Consider the following 7,500-nt stretch of genomic DNA (forward strand, 5'->3'; position numbering starts at 1 on the left):
CATGTTGTCCCCTAACCTAACCCATGTTGTCCCCTAACCTAACCCATGTTGTCCCCTAACCTAACCCATGTTGTGCCTTAACCTAACCCATGTTGTGCCTTAACCTAACCCATGTTGTCCCCTAACCTAACCCATGTTGTCCCCTAACCTAACCCATGTTGTCCCCTAACCTAACCCACGTTGTCCGCTAACGTAACCCACGTTGTCGCCTAAACCTGCTCTGTAATTGTTATACGACTCGTTCAATTAGTGTAGTGTTGCCCACCCGCAACCCTCGCAATATAGTTCGCTACTCGCACTGCCCGCTCCCCTGTGTATCGCTTCATGTTAAACACCTTGCAAGTCTTGCTGACTTTCCACATGCTCCTGCTGTACACTGTAATGTGGATGGCAGCAGGACGTACATGCCGCCCCCCCCCACCCCTCCCCACGTCCCCACGTCCCCACCTTGCCCCCTGCCTTCGCAAGCTGGTTGGTGACAAGTTTGCATGTTCAATGCCCTTCGCATGCGACGTACGCAGGCTACGTTGTGGTGCGGCCTGTGTCAACTGTCCGCTGATGTCGTACGCGTGAACCACAATCTGTACTGCACATTCGTCCTTATGTACTGAATGATACATCGTGGCACATGTGTGACCGTACAACGACTGCGCCCAAAAACGGCGGACCATACAGTGCAAATATTGTGCACGCAGCTACGTGTCGTCTCCCTATGAGAGCTGGATTGCAGTGTGGTACGCCATAGAGACGTGTGGGAGGAACGGACGCCGTGGATGGCGATCAGCATGAGCTGTCTGTTGATGTATTCGGACCTAGTCGTCTCTCCTCACACACCGTGATGGCATGGTGCACCGCGTTCCATATCTGCGACATGCTACAGAGGCCGGTTGACAGTCGTTCGAGCAATGGACATCGCATACGTACGGGGGCCACCTTCCACGTATTGTCTAGGCGTGCACATTTTGTTGCGTGTATGTGGGCAGACGTAGTGTGGCGTGACACCTGACACAGGCATGCAATAATCGTTGAAGTTGCAAATGGCGATGGACGCCTGCGTTTTCTGGTGAAGTTACGCAAATGAAGAAATGGTAACCTGTTGTGGTGCGGTTGTTCTCGCTAGGGGTGAATCGGTGATGGCGACGATAGGTTGAGGTACTAACCGGTTGTTCCAGCGATACCCACCATGCCGACGAAACTGAACGGCATCTGGGTGTGAAGCGATACGCGGCGGTGGCTGGGTGGGACCGTCCCCGGCCGGTGAGGGGGCGCCTCCCGGCGTGCTGGCCGCGCGGTGCGTGGGCGCACGCGCTACAGCCGGCTGGTGGGGGCGGCCAGTGGCAGGCGCGCCGGCCGACGGACGCGGCAGGCGTCGCAGCTGCGCGCCGGCGCACCCTGCGCGCGGCGCCGTGCGGCCAAAGTAGGTCCTCGCGGGCCCGGTGCGAAGCGCGGTGGACATCTTCAGTGTGCTGGTCCGATTGAGGACTGTGTGCGTTGAGGATGCGCCGCCGCCCGGCGCTCGGCGCCGCGACGCCGTCTGCTGCTCGGTCGCCCCAGCGGTTCTCGCTGGTGGTTTGTATCGCAGCTGTGCGGATGTGTTGGCGCGTGCGCTGTGCTGGGAGAGTTCGCTTCGGCACCCAAGTGGGGCTTTTGTCCTTCTGTGGCGCTGGCGTTGGAGCTGCCGGTCACCGTAGGTGGCGCGTGTTGTCTCCCGCCGGCAATGCCACGACAGCACGCTCCCGGGCCTCTGTCGGCAGCGGCAAGTTCAGTTGGGAGCACGGGTGGTCGCACCGAAAGCGTCTACTCGCCTAACTCCGGGCGATTGCGCCTCTCTCGAACCCGACCAAGTACTTGGGACGGCGCTGCGCGCCGCCGGGACCTGAGAGGGTTTCGAGGTGTATTGTGCAGGGGAGCTCAGCCTCCTCCTGTTTGCAGAATGATTGAGCGGACGCTTGCGTGTTCGCGCGGGCCCCCGGGACACACTCCCGGGCGGCCGGCTGCTCAGCTCTAGTTGACGCAGCTCCCTGGTTGATCCTGCCAGTAGTCATATGCTTGTCTCAAAGATTAAGCCATGCATGTCTCAGTACAAGCCGCATTAAGGTGAAACCGCGAATGGCTCATTAAATCAGTTATGGTTCCTTAGATCGTACCCACGTTACTTGGATAACTGTGGTAATTCTAGAGCTAATACATGCAAACAGAGTCCCGACCAGAGATGGAAGGGACGCTTTTATTAGATCAAAACCAATCGGTCGGCTCGTCCGGTCCGTTTGCCTTGGTGACTCTGAATAACTTTGGGCTGATCGCACGGTCCTCGTACCGGCGACGCATCTTTCAAATGTCTGCCTTATCAACTGTCGATGGTAGGTTCTGCGCCTACCATGGTTGTAACGGGTAACGGGGAATCAGGGTTCGATTCCGGAGAGGGAGCCTGAGAAACGGCTACCACATCCAAGGAAGGCAGCAGGCGCGCAAATTACCCACTCCCGGCACGGGGAGGTAGTGACGAAAAATAACGATACGGGACTCATCCGAGGCCCCGTAATCGGAATGAGTACACTTTAAATCCTTTAACGAGTATCTATTGGCGGGCAAGTCTGGTGCCAGCAGCCGCGGTAATTCCAGCTCCAATAGCGTATATTAAAGTTGTTGCGGTTAAAAAGCTCGTAGTTGGATTTGTGTCCCACGCTGTTGGTTCACCGCCCGTCGGTGTTTAACTGGCATGTATCGTGGGACGTCCTGCCGGTGGGGCGAGCTGAAGGCGTGCGACCGCCCCGTGCGTGCTCGTGCGTCCCGAGGCGGACCCCGTTGAAATCCTACCAGGGTGCTCTTTATTGAGTGTCTCGGTGGGCCGGCACGTTTACTTTGAACAAATTAGAGTGCTTAAAGCAGGCAAGCCCGCCTGAATACTGTGTGCATGGAATAATGGAATAGGACCTCGGTTCTATTTTGTTGGTTTTCGGAACCCGAGGTAATGATTAATAGGGACAGGCGGGGGCATTCGTATTGCGACGTTAGAGGTGAAATTCTTGGATCGTCGCAAGACGAACAGAAGCGAAAGCATTTGCCAAGTATGTTTTCATTAATCAAGAACGAAAGTTAGAGGTTCGAAGGCGATCAGATACCGCCCTAGTTCTAACCATAAACGATGCCAGCCAGCGATCCGCCGCAGTTCCTCCGATGACTCGGCGGGCAGCCTCTGGGAAACCAAAGCTTTTGGGTTCCGGGGGAAGTATGGTTGCAAAGCTGAAACTTAAAGGAATTGACGGAAGGGCACCACCAGGAGTGGAGCCTGCGGCTTAATTTGACTCAACACGGGAAACCTCACCAGGCCCGGACACCGGAAGGATTGACAGATTGATAGCTCTTTCTTGATTCGGTGGGTGGTGGTGCATGGCCGTTCTTAGTTGGTGGAGCGATTTGTCTGGTTAATTCCGATAACGAACGAGACTCTAGCCTGCTAACTAGTCGCGTGACATCCTTCGTGCTGTCAGCGATTACTTTTCTTCTTAGAGGGACAGGCGGCTTCTAGCCGCACGAGATTGAGCAATAACAGGTCTGTGATGCCCTTAGATGTTCTGGGCCGCACGCGCGCTACACTGAAGGAATCAGCGTGTCTTCCTAGGCCGAAAGGTCGGGGTAACCCGCTGAACCTCCTTCGTGCTAGGGATTGGGGCTTGCAATTGTTCCCCATGAACGAGGAATTCCCAGTAAGCGCGAGTCATAAGCTCGCGTTGATTACGTCCCTGCCCTTTGTACACACCGCCCGTCGCTACTACCGATTGAATGATTTAGTGAGGTCTTCGGACTGGTACGCGGCATTGACTCTGTCGTTGCCGATGCTACCGGAAAGATGACCAAACTTGATCATTTAGAGGAAGTAAAAGTCGTAACAAGGTTTCCGTAGGTGAACCTGCGGAAGGATCATTACCGACTAGACTGCATGTCTTTCGATGTGCGTGTCGTGTCGCGCAACACGCTACCTGTACGGCTCGCAGTAGCCGTGCGCCGCGTGCGGAACCACGCGTGCCTCTCAAAACTAGCGGCAATGTTGTGTGGTACGAGCGCTGAAGCGCTGGAGCGGCTGGCGTGCGGCACCTGGCGCCTGGCGCCGGTTTTGAATGACTTTCGCCCGAGTGCCTGTCCGCTCCGGTGTGGAGCCGTACGACGCCCGTCGGCCGTGAGGCCGTTGGACACAGAACGCTGGAACAGGGGCCGCCACACGCCTCACTCCCGCCTATGCGACCGTCTCGAAAGAGGCGGCGGAAACTGCGAAAAGATCACCCAGGACGGTGGATCACTCGGCTCGTGGGTCGATGAAGAACGCAGCAAATTGCGCGTCGACATGTGAACTGCAGGACACATGAACATCGACGTTTCGAACGCACATTGCGGTCCATGGATTCCGTTCCCGGGCCACGTCTGGCTGAGGGTCGGCTACGTATACTGAAGCGCGCGGCGTTTGCCCCGCTTCGCAGACCTGGGAGTGTCGCGGCCGCCTGTGGGGCCGGCCGCGTCTCCTCAAACGTGCGATGCGCGCCCGTCGCCTGGCGGTTCGCATACCGGTACTTTCTCGGTAGCGTGCACAGCCGGCTGGCGGTGTGGCGTGCGACACCTCGTACAACGACCTCAGAGCAGGCGAGACTACCCGCTGAATTTAAGCATATTACTAAGCGGAGGAAAAGAAACTAACAAGGATTCCCCCAGTAGCGGCGAGCGAACAGGGAAGAGTCCAGCACCGAACCCCGCAGGCTGCCGCCTGTCGTGGCATGTGGTGTTTGGGAGGGTCCACTACCCCGACGCCTCGCGCCGAGCCCTAGTCCAACTTGAATGAGGCCACGGCCCGTAGAGGGTGCCAGGCCCGTAGCGGCCGGTGCGAGCGTCGGCGGGACCTCTCCTTCGAGTCGGGTTGCTTGAGAGTGCAGCTCCAAGTGGGTGGTAAACTCCATCTGAGACTAAATATGACCACGAGACCGATAGCGAACAAGTACCGTGAGGGAAAGTTGAAAAGAACTTTGAAGAGAGAGTTCAAAAGTACGTGAAACCGTTCTGGGGTAAACGTGAGAAGTCCGAAAGGTCGAACGGGTGAGATTCACGCCCATCCGGCCACTGGCCTCCGCCCTCGGCAGATGGGGCCGGCCGCCCGCGCGGAGCAATCCGCGGCGGGGTCGTGTCCGGTTGCCTTTCCACTCGCCGCGGGGTGGGGCCGTTCCGGTGTGCGGTGGGCCGCACTTCTCCCCTAGTAGGACGTCGCGACCCGCTGGGTGCCGGCCTACGGCCCGGGTGCGCAGCCTGTCCTTCCGCGGGCCTCGGTTCGCGTCTGTTGGGCAGAGCCCCGGTGTCCTGGCTGGCTGCCCGGCGGTATATCTGGAGGAGTCGATTCGCCCCTTTGGGCGCTCGGGCTCCCGGCAAGCGCGCGCGGTTCTTCCCGGATGACGGACCTACCTGGCCCGGCCCCGGACCCGCGCCGCTGTTGGCTCGGGATGCTCTCGGGCGGAATAATCGCTCCCGTCAGCGGCGCTTCAGCTTTGGACAATTTCACGACCCGTCTTGAAACACGGACCAAGGAGTCTAACATGTGCGCGAGTCATTGGGCTGTACGAAACCTAAAGGCGTAATGAAAGTGAAGGTCTCGCCTTGCGCGGGCCGAGGGAGGATGGGGCTTCCCCGCCCTTCACGGGGCGGCGGCCTCCGCACTCCCGGGGCGTCTCGTCCTCATTGCGAGGTGAGGCGCACCTAGAGCGTACACGTTGGGACCCGAAAGATGGTGAACTATGCCTGGCCAGGACGAAGTCAGGGGAAACCCTGATGGAGGTCCGTAGCGATTCTGACGTGCAAATCGATCGTCGGAGCTGGGTATAGGGGCGAAAGACTAATCGAACCATCTAGTAGCTGGTTCCCTCCGAAGTTTCCCTCAGGATAGCTGGTGCTCGTACGAGTCTCATCCGGTAAAGCGAATGATTAGAGGCCTTGGGGCCGAAACGACCTCAACCTATTCTCAAACTTTAAATGGGTGAGATCTCCGGCTTGCTTGATATGCTGAAGCCGCGAGCAAACGACTCGGATCGGAGTGCCAAGTGGGCCACTTTTGGTAAGCAGAACTGGCGCTGTGGGATGAACCAAACGCCGAGTTAAGGCGCCCGAATCGACGCTCATGGGAAACCATGAAAGGCGTTGGTTGCTTAAGACAGCAGGACGGTGGCCATGGAAGTCGGAATCCGCTAAGGAGTGTGTAACAACTCACCTGCCGAAGCAACTAGCCCTGAAAATGGATGGCGCTGAAGCGTCGTGCCTATACTCGGCCGTCAGTCTGGCAGTCATGGCCGGTCCTTGCGGCCGGCCGCGAAGCCCTGACGAGTAGGAGGGTCGCGGCGGTGGGCGCAGAAGGGTCTGGGCGTGAGCCTGCCTGGAGCCGCCGTCGGTGCAGATCTTGGTGGTAGTAGCAAATACTCCAGCGAGGCCCTGGAGGGCTGACGCGGAGAAGGGTTTCGTGTGAACAGCCGTTGCACACGAGTCAGTCGATCCTAAGCCCTAGGAGAAATCCGATGTTGATGGGGGCCGTCATAGCATGATGCGCTTTGTGCTGGCCCCCGTTGGGCGAAAGGGAATCCGGTTCCTATTCCGGAACCCGGCAGCGGAACCGATACAAGTCGGGCCCCTCTTTTAGAGATGCTCGTCGGGGTAACCCAAAAGGACCCGGAGACGCCGTCGGGAGATCGGGGAAGAGTTTTCTTTTCTGCATGAGCGTTCGAGTTCCCTGGAATCCTCTAGCAGGGAGATAGGGTTTGGAACGCGAAGAGCACCGCAGTTGCGGCGGTGTCCCGATCTTCCCCTCGGACCTTGAAAATCCGGGAGAGGGCCACGTGGAGGTGTCGCGCCGGTTCGTACCCATATCCGCAGCAGGTCTCCAAGGTGAAGAGCCTCTAGTCGATAGAATAATGTAGGTAAGGGAAGTCGGCAAATTGGATCCGTAACTTCGGGATAAGGATTGGCTCTGAGGATCGGGGCGTGTCGGGCTTGGTCGGGAAGTGGGTCAGCGCTAACGTGCCGGGCCTGGGCGAGGTGAGTGCCGTAGGGGTGCCGGTAAGTGCGGGCGTTTAGCGCGGGCGTGGTCTGCTCTCGCCGTTGGTCGGCCTCGTGCTGGCCGGCGGTGCAGGATGCGCGCGCCTGCGCGGCGTTCGCGCCCCGGTGCTTCAACCTGCGTGCAGGATCCGAGCTCGGTCCCGTGCCTTGGCCTCCCACGGATCTTCCTTGCTGCGAGGCCGCGTCCGCCTTAGCGTGCTCCTCCGGGGGCGCGCGGGTGCGCGGATTCTCTTCGGCCGCCATTCAACGATCAACTCAGAACTGGCACGGACTGGGGGAATCCGACTGTCTAATTAAAACAAAGCATTGCGATGGCCCTAGCGGGTGTTGACGCAATGTGATTTCTGCCCAGTGCTCTGAATGTCAACGTGAAGAAATTCAAGCAAGCGCGGGTAAACGGCGGGAGTAACTATGACTCTC

At 58.5% G+C, this 7,500-nt stretch overlaps 2 non-coding genes and 1 pseudogene across 2 annotated transcripts; all 3 read left to right on the forward strand.

The window, feature by feature from the left end:
* Positions 1 to 2,018: 2,018 nt before the first annotated feature.
* LOC124772977 lies at positions 2,019 to 3,927 on the forward strand. The gene has a single exon (XR_007014427.1). It is a non-coding gene; the product is annotated as a small subunit ribosomal RNA (ribosomal RNA).
* A 351-nt stretch (positions 3,928 to 4,278) lies between these two features.
* Positions 4,279 to 4,433, forward strand: LOC124772680. The gene has a single exon (XR_007014147.1). It is a non-coding gene; the product is annotated as a 5.8S ribosomal RNA (ribosomal RNA).
* Positions 4,434 to 4,621: 188 nt separating this feature from the next.
* The window catches only part of LOC124773117, a 5,856-nt pseudogene continuing 2,977 nt past the window's right edge, over positions 4,622 to 7,500 (forward strand).

The sequence above is a fragment of the Schistocerca piceifrons genome, unplaced genomic scaffold, assembly GCF_021461385.2.
Source record: "Schistocerca piceifrons isolate TAMUIC-IGC-003096 unplaced genomic scaffold, iqSchPice1.1 HiC_scaffold_943, whole genome shotgun sequence".
Classification (NCBI taxonomy): Eukaryota; Metazoa; Arthropoda; class Insecta; order Orthoptera; family Acrididae; genus Schistocerca; species Schistocerca piceifrons.